Raw genomic sequence first — 16,839 nt, forward strand, 5'->3', positions numbered from 1 at the left:
AGCATGTTGTTGATTTGAAACATAGTTCCTCAAATATCCCTCTATCCATTTATTAACTATCTCTATTTGTCCATTTGTTTGAGGGTGATAGCTAGTACTAGGAGTGAGTTTAGTTCCTACCAAATGAAAGAGATCCTTCCAAAAAGAGCTGAGGAATCTACTATCCCGACCACTGACAATGTTTCTAGGCAAGCCATATAATCTAAAAAATTTCCTTGAAGAGCAATTCGGCCACTTGTGATGCCTTGAAATTAGATGTGATAGGAAAGAAATGTGCATACTTAGTTAGTCTATCTAGCACCACATATATGTAATCCTTACCTTGAACCTTGGGGAACCCAATGATGAATTCCATAGAAATACTTTTCCATTTTTGTTCACGAATAGGAAGTGGCTGCAACAACCCTGCAGGAAAATTTTGCTCACTCTTGCTTTGTTGGCATACCATACATTCCTTAATGTGTTTAAGGACATCCTCCTTCATACCCTTCCATGAAAATTGCTCTTGAATTTTCTTGTATGTCTTGAAGTATCCCTGATGACCAACCAAAGATGTGTCATGAAAGGACCTCAATATCCTCTCCTTAGTTTTTGATCCTAGCACTAAGAAGATCATGTTCTTGTAATAAATCAATTCATCAACAACCTTTTACCTATTATCATCCACTAATTTATCCTAAATCTTGGTGGCAAAGGAATCTTTAGCATACTCTAAAATTATGGATACTTTCCAATTAGTAGAGATAGATGTTAAGGAACACAAACTGGGCTTTCTTGAGAGAGCATCAACAACCACATTATTCTTTCCTTTCATTTATTCAATATCAAAATCATAAGCTTGCAATTTCTTACCCATTTTTGTTGATGACCATTCAAATCCCTTTGGTTCAACAAGAACCTGAGGCTAGTATGGTTTGTCTTTACAATGAATCTCCCACATACCAAATATTGTCTAAACTTATGAAGTGCATGCATGATTGCCAACATTTCCTTATCATAGATGGAGTAACCTTTCTCTAATTGATTTAATTTTTTACTCCCAAATTCTATTGGATGTCCCCTTTGAGTTAGGACAGCCCCTATACCTTCTCAAAAAGCATCACATTTAACAACAAAAGGTAAAGAGAAATCTGAAATTACAAGCAGAGGGCATGAACTCATTACCTCCTTAAGCTTATCAAATGTTTTTTGTGCCTCTTCTATCCAAACAAAAGCTCCTTTCTTTGTCAAATCAGTCAAGGGAGTAGAAAGCTAAGAAAATACCTTGGCAAATTTCCTATAGTAGCTACACAACCCAAAGAAACCTCTCAACTATGTAAGATTGTTGGGTGGAGGCCAATCCAAAATTGCTTGAATTTTTTGTTGATTAACCTGTACTCCTTTAGAACTTATAATATGTCCCAAATATGGGATCTCTATCAAACCAAACTCACATTTAGATAGCTTAGCATAGAAGGATTGCTGCTCCAAGATTCCCAAAATAGCATCTATGTGCTTTAGATGCTCTTCCCATGTTTTAATGTGAATCGAGATATCATCAAAAAATATCAAAACAAATTTTCAAAGATGTTGGCTAAATACCTTATTCAAACAAGATTGGAATATTGCAAGTGCATTAGTGAGGCCAAATGGCATAACAATAAATTCAAAGTTCCCATAGTGACATCTGAAAGCATTCTTTTCCACATCTTCACTCCTCATTCGAATTTGATGGTACCCTGATCTTAAGTCAATTTTTGAGAAGTATACAGCACCATGTAACTCATCAATGAGTTCATCTATATGTGGTATGGGATACCTATTTTTTATGGTCATCTTGTTTAGAGCCCTATAGTCTATACACATTCTCATTGTACCATCCTTTTTCTTGACAAGTACTACAGATGATGCAAATGGACTACAACTAGGCCTTATGAATCCCATGTCCAGGAATTCTTTAATAGTTTTTTCAATTTCTTCCTTATAACCTCTTGGATGGTGATATGTGGTTGTTATAACTGGTTTGGCACCTTGTTCTAACTCTATAACATGCTCAAAACCTCTATCTGGTGGTAATCCTGGAGGCAAGTTATTGAAAACTATACTATGCTTATCAAGAATATTTTGAATTTCAAAATAGAAATTACCTTGATTCTTTGGAGAGCTTGTTGGATGGATTATGACTCCTACTACCCATGCTACTTGTCATCTTCAAAAAGTCCTCTCCATCCTCTTTGCAAAGACCGCCTTAGGTGCTCCATTTGATAATCCTCTCAATAAGACTTATTTCCCATTGGAATGAAATTTAAACTCCATAGTTTGATGGTTCATGTAATAGCCTCCAATAGAGTGCAACCATTGAACACCCAATACAAGATCTGTATCCCCAATTCCAACCACATAGAAGTCATCACATAACTCATAATCTCCTAAGGTCATCTTGAGTTGTTTCACCACCCATGTGCAAGGCATAGTGTATCCATCAGCTACAGTAACATTGAATCCCTCAAAATCTTCTACTTTAAGCCCTCTTTTCATGACAAATCCCTCATCAATAAAATTGTGACTTGCCCCACTATCAAGAAGAACTGTCAACCTTTATCCTGCTAGTACCCCTCGAATTTGAAAGGGATGGTATCTTGGGACTCATGATAATGCTGCTAAAGTGCCATCCTTGCTGATTTCTTTTTATTTCTCTTCTTCTTCCTCCTCCTTAGTGTCATAAAATTTCTCATGCTCATCTGAATCAAATTCTGAAGCAACTTCAATATAGTGCACTTGACCTTTCCCCAAACATCTATGTCTTAGAACCCATGGTTCTCTACAAGTGAAACAAAGCTTTTTCCTTCATAATTCACTCCTAGTCTCTTCATCTACCTTCTTTTTTGCCACATTTAACACATCTTTTGGTGGTAGTGTTGGAAAAGTCTTTTTTTGAAAATTCCCCTTATGTTGCCCAATATTTGGGGGTTTTTGATTAGTGACTGGTTTCATAGGCATGCAAGTTTCAAGTTGCAAGCTTCTTTTGATAGCTTCCTGTAAGGTTGAGGGTGAGAAAGCCTTAACCAAAACCTTAACAGAATCTTCCAAACCATCAAGAAAAAGATAAATAATCCTCTTTTCACTCATATCAGGTACCATAATAGCCACTTTTTGAAACTCTTCTATATACTCATTAACTGATTTGGTTTGCTTCAACTTTGACAATTCTTTAAAGTACTCTTCATCATCCTTGAGGTCAAATCTATCTATCTCTCTTTGACTGAAATCATCAAATGTAGTTACCTGATCATGACCTTGATTAGTCATTCCATGACACCACCAATCATAGGCTACATCTTCCAAGTGTAGACTTGCAAATTGAACAACATCACTCTCCTTCATGGGGTTAAGTGTGAAGAAGGTCTGTAATTTTTGTAGCCATGCTCTAGCTGAAATTTTATTTGTTCCATCAAAAGTAGGTGCTGCAAACTTGCTTATTTTATTTTTGAGCTCTCTTCCACTTATGTCATGCTGCCTCCTATACTCTTTCTTGGGCATCAAAGTGTTCATCATATCCACATATTCTCTAAAAGGAACTAAACTGCAAAAGTCATCATCTAAGCCATTGTAAGTAGCTCTTAATGCAATCAAGTTACCTGTAACATCTTACATGGGATTAAGGGTTGGACTGGTGGCTCATCTGTAGGTAGGAAAATAGTTTTTTATTTATTTAGAGGGTGTGGTTTTCAGATTTCTTGGCTCCTCTGAAGTGCTCCCTTTCTCATTAATAGATGCAACTCCTTGTAGTTTTTCTATCAATATCCGCAAAGCCTCTCTAGTTTCTACCAAACTATCCACTATTTGCTTCTAAGTATTTTGGATGTCTTGGAAATATTTCTTTGCCATCTCATCTTGATTAACCATACTTTTTTCTTCCTTGGATTTTTTACTTTTACTTTTAACTAGAGGTTTGATCAAAATTTCTTTATTCTTTTCTCGCTACAAATATCTCTTTTCTCTTTCACTTGGTTGCATGCAAACTTCTATAAACCCTTCAAGCTAGCAAGATCATAGCTCTGATACCATTGAAATTTCCCTTCCTCTGATTTTATATGATATTTCAAGCATCTAATCTAATTTTTAAAATCAAACAACCAATCTTTCAAAGATCCACCAATTTCTCAATAAACCCCAAATCCAGTATGCTCAAAATAGTGCCAAAAACTTCACAGCTTCACATATTATTAATAGATCTAAAAGTGGAAATTTTTACAAAAACTTTAGCAGCATAACAAGCTACAAAATGATATTTCTATATCTGTATAACATTTATACAACAGCTCCCAAATGGAGGGCGAAAACAATGCTCATTAGGCTCCCGAAAATAACACAAAATAGTCCGAAAACACCACAAAACACTAATAATCTATCACATAAGTTTAACCATGACCAATTATATATATTCAGTTCTATTTTAACATCTAAAAATCTGAAATATAGTAGCAACCCAAACTAATATGAAATACTCAATCAGAAACACCAAACTCTTACAAAAAAAACACACTCGAAAACCCACAAATTTGCACTGTTCAGCTCAAGGGAAAACTCTGCATGAGCTTGCACATGGAAAGGCTTCAAACTCCCATCCTTGAGTCTCCTTATCCATAGGTTTGGCAGCCTTTGAAGAACAAAAAAGCAATAAGCGAAAATCAAGTTCTGGAATAAGCCCAAAATGCCTCCAAATCCCTTAAAAGAGGGCATAACCCTAACTCATGTCCAAGAGGGGTTAATAAAACATATTTTAATAATAATTTTTATTTATTAGTCCATTGGTTTCCAAAGATTAGCCCCTTTTGCCGAAACTTCACCTTTTTGAGCCTGCCTACCTTAGCAAAGATTATTATTTTTAATTATTTGAAAAGGGGACATGACAGAGGGGAGTTGTGAATAAATTACTACTAAAATGAATTCTATATCCATTAGATTTCATCATACAACATAAACACTACTAAAAATCATTGTAGCTTGGGAAACACACAGGCACTCGATAACCATTGAAAATTCTTAACATGAAAATCTTAAGATATTATCTTTGATTAATCATAATTAACCTAGTTGCATAAACATGGAATAAATAGCATGAAAATAGGTGACAACAAGATTTAATGTGGAAACCTAATTTGCAAAAAATTGCCAATTGCAGCTAGTTACTAATTTTTACTCTTCTTAAGTGAAATCTATTAAGAGCCAACCCTATTAAAGGTTACAAAATACACTATTAGGTGTGCTCCTATTAGTGTACTTAATGACCCTATTTGGAGTGGCTTTTTTAGTGGTCTTTAGACACTTAAATCTAGAAATGCCACCTTGTGAGAGGATTTACAAATAACTATTAAGCCAACTCTGTTAAGAGATTTAGATCACTACTACAATGGTTAGAGAGTAAAAATGAGATAACCTAATTTCTGATGCAACTATATTTCTAATTTTAGCTCAAATACTTTATCCTTCCTTATCAAATGTATCTTTGTAGATCCTTAAGGATATTCCACTTATCCTCCTAATTTTCTTCCTCTTAGCATGGTCTATTCTTCCATTGCTTATTCACACATTCAATCCTCAACTTGACCTTATACTTATATCATATCCATTATCAAGTTAGCTTGAATATAACATAGAGTAATTAATATTCATCTCCTCAGTTGGCTAGAACCAACAAGATAATCTAATAAACTCAATTTGTCATAACAAGAAAATCCTTCATTAGCCAACCTTGCTTGGTAGACACTAACTCCCAAATGATTTCCCTATGTTAACCAAGGGAACTCAGTTAACACTGTATCTTCACAAGCTTTCCTTTGAAACCAAGTGAAGTTGGTTAACATTCAACTTCTTTGACACTCAAGTGAACTTGGTAAACACTATCTTCTAAACTTGGCAAACATGAGAATGGTTAACAGAAATGAAAAATTGTCTTCATTGCCCAAGTGAGATTAGCATACATTGACTGGTAAAGATATGTCACTTTTTGTAACATCAGAGATAATACACAATTAACCATTTTTTGTTAATAATTAAAACATATGTGTGTAACATGTTAATTCTCAAGAAAGATATGATAACTTATATTAAGGAGTTACTTTGATGTCTTTTGTTTTTATGTTCATTGTTGGTTGTTGGGTTTGGGCTTTTTTTGTCTAGTTATTTTTGTTGGGTTTTTGCTCTTTTGGTTTTGTTGGTTTATGACATGGTTTTCTGTTTGGTTTCCATTTTAACATATTTATGTAACTTTTTCTAATGGGTTTTAGGGTCCCCTTAAAACCTATTTTTATCCATTAATTCAAACTATAGTTGTACAATATGGCATGATAGAAAGAAAAGCTAAAGATTTCATTAGATAGTGCCTTGCAGACTCAATTCTGATCAATGTCCATGAACAATCTACTTTAAATAATCTTTGAAAAAAGGTAAGTGAAAAAAATCAATAAAAATTACTTGTAAATAATATTTTCTTAAAGAATAAGTTGAATTCCTTTAAAATAGAATAAGTTCAATGAACATATAAGCATCTAGAAAGCTTTAATACGGTGTTGACTCAATTAACCTTAGCAGGGGTATCAATATATGAAGAGAAAAAGTTACAAAACTTTTTGTGTTCATTTCTAGACTCATGAGAAAACCTTTACATGAGCATAGGGAGTACTTCTATTGTTTTGAAGATGGAGGGCATTGTTGGTTCTCTACTTTCTAAGGGGATGAGAAGGAAGGTATCTCTAAATGCCAAAGAGGATTTGAGTGTTTGAGGAAGGTCCAGAGAAAGGAGAAAGAATTTAAACAAGAATGGACCTTCTAAGAGAAAGAATAAGGGGAGATCAAAATCCCCTACTAAGTCCAAGGAAATTTGCTTGATTTTTGGACAAGGTGGATACTTCTAAAAGGACTACAAAAAGAAGAAGTGAAAGAACCTCTTATTCTAATTCCAAGAAGGAATATGGATATGCTTTTATTTCATCCTTGGTTTCTTATGAAAGTGATAATACATGACTAATATAGTTAGGTGCATCTTTCAACATGACTCATAATAGAAATTTATTTAGTAAGTATAGAAAGTTTGATGGTGGTAAGGTGTATTTGGGTGATAATTCTTTTCTTGATATTTTTGGTCATGGAAGTATTCATGTGAAGTTTTTAATGGAAAATTTAGAAAATTTTATGGTGTCATGCATATTTTGAGACTAGAAATAAATTGGTTATTTGTTAGCAAGATAATAGATGTAGGTGTAGGTGTACAATTTTCTCAAGCATGTGTGAAAATGATGAGAGGTTTAATGGAGATAGAATGAGAAAGAATATTAGGTAGATTTCACTAAATTGATACATGAACATTTGAGTGCAATAATACCTATAATATTATTGTTACAAAGGCTACTCCATAACAAAAGAAGAGGGTTCCTTTTTCAGTAGATGGTCATAATTTTTGGGTAATCGAGTGTGCTCTATCTAGCAAATCCAACTTGTCTACAAATCCTATGATGTTATAGAACCATGTAGCCAGCCATATATTTGAGAAGGGTCTACAAACCTTTAAAAATAAGAACATTATTGATGGGTTAAGTGATTGCAATCTTGAGTTTTATTTTTGTTAGCATCATATCTATAGAAAAAAAATCTATTTAGTTTTACTCGAGCTCTCATAATTCTTCATGTGTTTTGGATGTGATTCATTCAAATGTATATGGTCATGTTTATTTCTATAATTGATTTATTCTATTATGTTTCTTTGATTTATAATTTCAATATAATAACATGGGTTTATTTTCTTATAGGTAGATTTGAAGTTTTTAGTCATTTCAAAGAATTTAAAGTTATGGTTGAGTTATAGTTTGGAAAATAGATAAAATATTTAATAATAGATAATTTAGTTGAATACTGCTCCAATGATTTTGATACATTTTTAAAAAAAAAATTATTAAGAGATATAGGAGAACTCTATATTCTTCACAAAAGAAAGGAGTGGCAGAAAGAATGAACATGACCTTGACAAAGAAGGATAGGAATATGTCAAGTGGTGTTAGACTAGAACAATATTTATAGGTTGAAGTTATATATAATTCCTATAACCTAATAAATAGGTAGCATATTTAATCTCTTGTTGATAAGACAATAATGGAAGCATGGCTAGGCCACAAGCCTTCACTTATATATTTTAGGGCTTTTGGTTGTAGGGAATATGCTCATGAGAAAATAAGAAATAAAAAAATTGGATATATAATTTATTAAATTTATATTAATTATATATAGTTATGATGTAAGATATACAAGCTCTGGGATCGTATTGTACAAAAGATATTTTATTCAAGATGTGTTATTTATAGGAAAACTAAGCCCCCTTATGTTTTGGTGTAGCTAGAAAAATGAAAGAAACAAAGTTGTGATTCAACTGCCTCTTATATGTTGTAAATTTGAATATGTAATCACCTAAAAATGATCAAGGTAAATCAAAGGAATAAATCCTAATCATGTTCACCAAATCAAATCAATTTAAATTGAAGCATAAGTGTGTGATTACATTCAATAAATTTAATGAAATAAGTAATCAGTAATCAAGGAAATAGCTCATATAAATTTGATTTTATTGAATCGAAACATCATCAGCTGAGTGATTGCATTGGAACCATATCAATTTACTTTTTATTAATCAACATTAGTATCCTTTGGGTAGTACTCAACTTTATCAAGACTTCTATCAAATTGGTTACTCATTCTCATAGAATTAAGCAATAGTTGTCTGACAAGCTAATCAGTTTCAATATGACATATATCAAGTTTATTATGCTAGCCTTAATTAGTAATTTTTTTTTAAAAACCTCATCCATGAAGATTGAAATCGAACATAACCATGTTTTGATTAGTTTCCACAAGATTCATATAAAAAATTTCACTCAACATAAATATCATTTCATCCATCAAATTATCAGATCTATATCAAACATCAAACATTAATTAACAATCATATTATTTTCTTTTTTATCAAGGGAAACACCATATATTATTTCAATCAATTTGTTTCCTCACATATTGACTCAAAGAGGTAAAAATTTGATCACCTAAAAATGGTCAAGGTAAGTCAAATGACTTGCTGACAGTTAGAGTTACCTCTAGGCCAAACTTTGCTTTAGCAAGGTGTAAACTATGTATGGGAGGTAGTAGTGGTGTTGGTGACCTAATTAGATGCCACTATACAACCTTCCAGATTATAGAAGATGACTCTTTGTTCTTTTGGTGGATAAATGAATGAGAAATATGAAATTGGAAGAGGTGATACACTCAGTTTAGAGACACTCAAAGACTTTCAAGCATACGTGATACTAGAGTGGGAATTACAAGGTGTGTGTAGACCAACCATCTTAAATACCAATATTATTATAAATAACTACTTTAACAATATAAATTAAATCATGTAATAATGCCTTCACCAATGGAGAATCAACCATGATATAATTCATCCAAAAATGGGCTTTTTATAAGCTAGATTAAAGTTTCACTAGCACATAAACTACAAAAGTTTAAATGAATCATTGAACAAATAAAAGGGTAAGTGAAGAATCAACCATATTCATAATTATAGGACATAGTTACATCTTAAGTAATTGCAACAACCTTCACAATTATAGTGATGCAAAGATGATTGCATTAAACTCTAGGTGTCCCTTAAAGAAACTCCAAGGGAGAAAAGGAGACTTGATCCTCTCATGATATATCTTATAGATATCCAAATTTTCTCCCCATTTCTCAAGATATTAGAGTATTTTTTATTACAAAGATTAAAATGTGCATAAACTTAAAGGGATAAATCCTCTCGATTATGGAAGTGATTTTAAGTCATGAGATTGGTGTCACCATTTTGGGAAGACTAAGGAGTCTCTTTATTATATTGGCTCTTATGGAAGGAGTCATTCAATATCATGACTTTCACTAAAGAGTCACACTCCTTTTCCATATTTGGAAACTATATATTCCAGATGAATGTGACCTTTTCTTGAAGAAACATCATCCTTTGGTGTCTTTGTTTGGTGAATTTTGATAGTGTGAAGATGTACCCTGTAAGTCACTATTTGTTGGAGAAATGTTCCATGTAGGGAGCTTTAGATAATTTGTAAATGGATTGCATCTATGATGGTTTGGTCCTTTTAGGCCAAGACATGAATGATTTATGTTGTGAGAAGTCAAAACCATGGCAAGTGAATATATAATTAGTATGGGACCAAATTTCTTTTGTAGGAGACCTTTCACAAGGTTGACATGCAACCAGGGTTATTAATACCATGCTCTATTAGTGAGAGGTGGAAGTAAAAGAATGTCATATAGAATCCATATGAGGAAGGCTAAGAAGAAAATGAAGAGAAGTGAATTTTTTTTTTTCTATAATGACACGTGTCATATGCAATCAATGAATATTCATGTGATGAAAGTTCTTAATGTGGGAATTAAATTCCTTTGTGGACACATAAATTAATGTTTACACCTTTTGGAAGCTTCAAAAATCTTTCCTACTAGATTTGATGAGCTCACATCTTAGGGATTGATAGAATAACTATTACATCTAACTTATGTTGGGGTACACAAGGACCAAAGGGCTGAAACCTTTTTAAGAAAGAAAAGAATCAAAATTCTCTTCAAGGCAACGAAAAAATGAAAAAACACAAAAAAAAGAGATAACTTCTAAGTCTCAAAAAATTTCAATTATATGGGTAAGGAAGATGATGGAAAGGATGTCTCCATAAGTGGCAACCCATGTTGTGTTTAGAGCACTACTAGAACATTATTTTAGATGATTTTTACATATCACTAATAAATTATCCTTTTATGAATAGAAGTATCTATTAAATTTCAAAAGAAAGCATCTCTATTTCCTACTTCATCACAAAACTTTATATTTGATTCCCTACATGAGACTACTTTGGAAAGTAGCTGATATTACCCTAGTATAATCATGAAGATAGCCTAAATGAGGGATATGTGGGTGTAGGTGGAAAATTATTTATTATACTAAAAGAATACATGTACTATATATTCATTATTAGCTACATAGGTAGGCATAAATCCAATAGCCAATAAAATTAAGTCCTACTTCTAGCATCCATAGCCATGATGAGGTTATGACTTTGATAAGCCCTCAATATTGTTTTACTTCCTATGAGAATCCATAGCTTCAATAGTGTTATAGATGTGGATTGAACACTACATGTATTAAATTTTGTTTCTATTCTTTTCAATTTCTTTGAAAATTTCCTCAGGTAACTTTCTTTTCTAATTTATATATGTGGAGACTATGACATAATCCTTCTAGGTTGGCCACTAAACTAGTAGAAGGATATCTCTATTTTTCCCCAAGCATGCCATAAAACTTACGTTTTCCTAGTTTGTTTAGGAAATTAAATTTGAAATGGTTATAAAAGGACTAGAAATGTGTGCCCATGAAATGCACAAAGATTGGAAGAAAAATAATTCTAGTAACAAGGATTGAAGAGATGGACACTCTTTTTTCTAAAAAGCTTTAGAAATTTGAAGCCATTTTTTTACCACATTGATGATGACCACCTTATTGGTTAGAAAGGTGTTGGAAAAATTCTTGTAATAGTAGGTCCTTAACACTAATTTTATTTTTAATGAGAACTATTAGAAGTTGGATACTCACATATCTTTGCATTTTTTGGCTTACTATTAGAACTAAGGGAATTTGATGACACCATCTCAAGCTTAGAACATGAATTGTTTGGTCTAGACCTATACAAAGGGTTGGAAGATATATTTTCAATCACATAAAGGAGGGTTGGTCTTTCTTTTTCTATAGACTTGCAATTTCACCAAGAAATGGGCATAGATGTGTCCTTCATGTCATTTATATTGAATTTTCATAGTTCTCCCATTAATGTCCACCATATCTATTCTAAGAATACTGTAGAATTTCTAAATAAATTATTCAATTATAGTGTCTTGGGAATAGATGAGGTAGAGGAATAATTTGAATCCTATGAAGTTTATTCTTCCACCAAGACCCTAAATGAGGATGCATCCAAGGAGACCTAGGGGACTGAGTCAATCTCACTAGGGAACATGGATAGAGAGGGGTCTTCTTTAGATGGGATTTTCCCCTAGACCATAGATGAGAGTGAGGAGGGAATTTGGGAGTTATATATATATATAATAGACTAAAAATATATCTAAGGTTTAATAAAACTAAAAGAAGATCAAGAGATCTTGTTATCACATAATGGATGATAAAACAATAAAGAACTACCTTTTTTGTTTAGAGAATGACTAAAACCAATGGGATTATTCATAGAAAAAATTATTGTTTAGAAAACCCAAAATTGAATGATGAAAATCTTTGTAAGTCCCTTGATGACTTATCTAGAGAATAATGGGGAAATTAAGAAAAAAAATCTTCTTGTGTTGTGGTGCTTATTTGAACAAAAGAGATCATACTTATTTATACTAATAAAATAAGATTATTTTTCTAATAGAAGAAATTAACTACACTAGGGAAATAGTCACCCTTGTAACCTATACTTTTCTTCTTCCTTGGTGGTTCTAAAAATTCCTATGGAAAAATAAGAGGAATAAGGATCTTCTCCTTGGGAAGTGGGTAGTCACTAGTGAAAACATCACAGTTTTCCATAATCCTAAGTGTTGACTCTCTAATATCCTATGCTTGGGGAGACATTCTGACCATTCCTTTAGATTGTATGACTAGCAGGACTCAGGGTATGTTGTTGCACTCTTCTAAAGCTAGGTGTCATAAGTGAAACCCTCTAGATAGCACCAAATTTAGGTGGATCCTCAAGTTATTTTCCATTATTGTAATCACATTTTTGTTAGGTTGGTTCTCAATGAGATCTTCCCTTAATGGGTTGTTAGAGGGTTCATTCTTTTTGGCATTGTTCTTCTTGGGACAAAATAATGGATCATTATAGAATCTCATCTACCACTATGATAGATCTCCATCTTTTAGGCTCTACAAAAATAGTAATGTGTCTAATGACAAAAAAAATTCAAACTCATCCTAGAATTTATCATCATCATCATACTATCTCCTCTGGGATAGATTTCTCTATGGATGGGGATGACTCTTCAATCTTAGGGCTCTTAACTAATTAGAGAAACAAGTCATTTCCTCAATTGCATCCCCATATAGGCTATATTTTTCTTCTCCCTTAGACTCATCCTCATTTCCTCAGTCTTCAAATTCTTTCTATTTAGGGAGGCTCCATCTAGTGAGGGATGGTGTCTCATTTGAATAGGTATCTTTCATAAAAGATTGGATTTTTCTAGCTCACATAACCTCAAAGATATGATATCTATCATTCATTCCTTCTAACATAGGAGTATCATTTGTGTAAAGAAATCTTGCATCATTGCATTTTTTTTTTTTTGAATAAGGGTTGTCTTAGTGCAGAGTTATTGTTAATGGAGGCTTTATACTTAGTAAATAAGTCATACAAGCTTAGAATGTCCTAATTTTAGAGGTAGATATTCATCTTGGATATATCATCTTGCTAGTTGAGCCTCAAAGTCATATCATGAGTATTTCTAAATTTATTCCAAAATTTTCGTGTGCAATTATGGCACAAAATTTTTAGTCTTAGTTTTGAAAGCCTTTGAGACCCTAGCCCATAGCCCACCCAGATAGGTTTTTGTAAAACCTAGGTAATACTTTTAATTAGCCCTATGTGATACTTTCTAGTACCATATGACCTCTCTCAAGAAAGGAGGAGACACTTTTAGGGTTTGGGTGACACTTATCTAAAGGGAATGCGATACTTTACACGTATCGTATGACACTTCTTCAAAGGGATTGCAATACTTAAGAGTATCACATGACATTTCTCTAAGAGATGTGCAATAAAAATAAGGATTACATGATATATCTATTTTGGGCATGCAATACTATAAAGAGTATCGCCCCATGCTAACACATGGTCACCCAAGAATACAAGAAAAACTAAAAGGATGAATTATGGGATAAAAAAAGAACTAGAAACCTCCACATTAAGGAGTACTAGATCCATAGTCAACATATAGGCACTTGAACACAATGCTACAAGACAGAATCTACATCTAACTATCTAACAAGTAGTGAAAGGAAAGTACAAAAGGAAACATCGCATTACACTAAAACAATGCTGCAATGAAATAAAACAACATTGCAATGAACAAAACAACCAAAATAACTATGCAGTTCCTTCCAACCATTAATAGCATCATGAGACCATTGTGGGTCCTATCCATCCCCTAAGTTTAACATCCTAAACTGTCGACTAGATCATCAGTGTTATCTCATGAGGATATCAAGACTAGAATGTGCTACAACATAAGCATAAGGAAATCTAACATGCTAGAAGTAAATCATAAGGATTTTCTTAGTGCAAAGTTATTCTTAATGGAGGATTTCTACTTAGTAAGTCAGTCATACAAGCTTAATGTAATGACCCCATTTTGGGCTACACTTCAAATTGCTCTTTGTTCCAATTTAAAGATTTTAAATCTTCATTTTATTCTGGGAATTATATGGAGTTTATAATTATCTTTAATGATATTCTATTCTTTTAAGTTATAAATATATAAATAACTTGTATATGAGATAAATTATAATTAAGGAACTCTCCTCATTATATGTCAACTTGTTATTCTTCTCTTATCAACCATTTAATCCACTTTAATTCCTCCTTGAAATAATAGTAATGAATTGCTCTGTAAGTAAATATGAATACCCAAGAATCTTCACGGGTTATATGGACTGACGTCGTTCAGTACCTAAGCGTTATCCAATGTGCCTAATCTCGCATAGACGGTTGTGGATTGTTGTGTTCTTATATTACTTCGATGCCTTGGAACTTCTTGCCCTTACCACCTTAATCAATGGGCGATGATTGAAATACAGATTCTTCTACAATCTTATTGGTAGATCATCTTATAAACTTATTACCAATACTTTCTTACCTATCGATTTCCCTATATGCTTGATACTCTTTCAATTCCCCTTAACAATCATGTGTCTTGGTCTTCAAAATATCTCTTCTTTCATTCAATATTGGATATGTGTTATTATCTTCATACCAAATCTCACTTTATTCCACTTTATCCTTGATGGAGATATTATCCTATCATATCTCATTCATTCTAAGTAGAAACCATCTTAAAGTACGTAACTCAGTTCTCCTTAATACGCTTGGTCACTCATGAGATTTATTTAATGTGCTCGGGTGATATTTTCAGCGAAGCCTTTTCCACACCTTTTATTGATACCAAATATTCAAATGCTATACCCCCTCAATCCAACGCTTGTTTCTTCTTTTCAAATTCTGAAATCTTCCTGTACTGACATGGGAGTTGATGGAGAATCCTCCTACACATACTATTTTCTGACTCGTATACTCTGCTCTTTCCACACTGCCTATTTTCAATTTGATTCAATGTTGTACCCCCTATACGCTCTGATTTGTATCTTTGTATTCAATATTATTCTATCTCTCTCTGTTTCGTGATGTTCATTCCTTCTTAACTTTTGTATGAAAAATTGTTGTTCTACGCTTTTCCTATCTCTATAAATATCGCCAACTAGGCTTTGAATGAATATGGGTGAAAGGATGTGTCTTTGGAAAATATGCTATTTTATTATTATTATATATCAAATTCTTATGCAATGGGATACTTGAATATAATTTATGAGACATAGTTTTATAAGACTCATATATCGCTATATTGTGTTATCATTAACTATTGCATCATATTTATTAATAGGTACTTAATATATTTATTATTTAAATATGTTAATTAATTCATAATTTCTATTTTCAAATGTGATAATGGCTATATATGTTATTGTCTTATTGATTTATAATATAATTATAACATTTATTGTTATATCTTAGTATTATAATCATGAATGATAATAATTTATATTATTATTATGAATAATACAAATGATTAAGTAAAATGACTAGATCATAAATATTTATCAATATTATTTCTTCCTTGAATGATCAATAATAAAATTATTATTATTATATTTTATCCAGTTATAATCATAGGATTATCTTTTAGGAGGGGTCATGACACTTAAAATGTCCTAATTTTAGAACTGGATGTTCATCTTGAATATATTAGCTTGCTATTTAATGCTCAATGTCATCTCATGAGTATTTCTAAATTTATTCCAAATTTTTGGTGTGCAATTATGGTACAAAATTTTTAGGCTTAGTTTTGAAGGCCTTAGAGACCATGGATTGGCTTGAAAATAGGGTCAACTACAACTTGCATGATTTGGTCCCTATAAATCAAAAGCTAAGGATTCTAAGAAGGGTTTATAATTGGCATTCAAAGAAACAACTCAAAATTTATGGTCTTCCTAAGCTTGGCCAAACAAAGTTTCCAAAATAAATGTCAAAAGGTTATTGGGCCAAATCTGTATATATTTTTAGGGAGGATCATCCTTGAGGGTTAGGATTCGATTCCTAGAAGCTTCCCATGTGAAATATAATTCCATATATAAGGAAGGCCCATGGATTTTCTAGTATACATCTAGGTGATATTTTACAAATATTAGTTGCAAATTATTGTAAGGAAGGCACCCTTGTGGGTTCTCATATTGTATCTCAAAATTCTATATTTCTACATTTGCAGAAATAATAAGAAACCCATATTTTGTTCTTTCAAATAGTTTTTATTTTTTATTTTTATGTTACAATTTTGTTGTATGAAGGGGAGAACCCTTCACTGCCTTCTTAGCAACCTTCATTGATAGTTCTTTTTGAGATATCCTTTGTTGGGACTCCATTTCACTTTCATTGATATATCCCCATGAACCCTAGTTGA

Source organism: Cupressus sempervirens, chromosome 3, assembly GCF_028749045.1.
Source record: "Cupressus sempervirens isolate cs-2001-9-10 chromosome 3, ASM2874904v1, whole genome shotgun sequence".
Lineage (NCBI taxonomy): Eukaryota > Viridiplantae > Streptophyta > Pinopsida > Cupressales > Cupressaceae > Cupressus > Cupressus sempervirens.